The sequence below is a fragment of the Echinococcus granulosus genome (genome assembly GCF_000524195.1).
Source record: "Echinococcus granulosus chromosome Unknown EG_S00071, whole genome shotgun sequence".
Classification (NCBI taxonomy): Eukaryota; Metazoa; Platyhelminthes; class Cestoda; order Cyclophyllidea; family Taeniidae; genus Echinococcus; species Echinococcus granulosus.
Genome location: NW_020170451.1, coordinates 356058 through 356843, shown reverse-complemented (window position 1 = coordinate 356843; position 786 = coordinate 356058).

The window sequence follows — 786 nt, the reverse complement described above, 5'->3', positions numbered from 1 at the left end:
ACAAAGTAATTTATGTCAAACGCATTAAAACACTTTACCTTTGGAGATACTTTGCTACTGGGTGGGATCATGGTAGTTACTACGTCTCACTTAAGGCCATTCAGAATAACTAATGGTGCTCCGATTTGCGGTATATGAACTCACCTTTACGGAACTGTCTGAGCCTTTGCATTGTTAAGTAGATAACTAAAGCAAAGTTGTTGTTCAACTTCTTGTTCTTTATTTAGTCACTTCCACCTTTCCCAATTGCATCAGCAATAGCACTATTTTCTGAACAACAAAATGTCTACTAGCTTAATAATTCTGAACCATATTTTAAACTTAACATCCTCTTTGATACATAAGAAGGCCGATTTTAATTAGTAATAAAGTACGGTCTAGTTAACGTTTTTTTCAAAATCCAAAGTTCATGTTGAACAAACTGGGGGATTTTAATTGGTTCTACTCGTCACGGTAATACCTTGATTCCTTACATAAACAAATATGCTGTCTGGGCTCCAACATTGGCACAATTAAAATGGCCGCGTTAAGTTGCCAGTTTGGGGGGATTAGGAGCATTCTTTCAGTCACCTACCAATCAGGAAGCCCAGGTAGCACTTGACTTTACGGCCAATTGAAGGCACTCTCTACCCACTGGCGACGCAAAAAGGTGCTACCCGAACACACCGGCAGAAGAGCAAACTGTGCAAAAGCAGAAGAATGTTTAGCGTGAATGAGGCAACTCTCTTTCTGAATTACAAAGAAGGCATCTATCACACTGGGCAACGTCTGCATAACCACCACAAC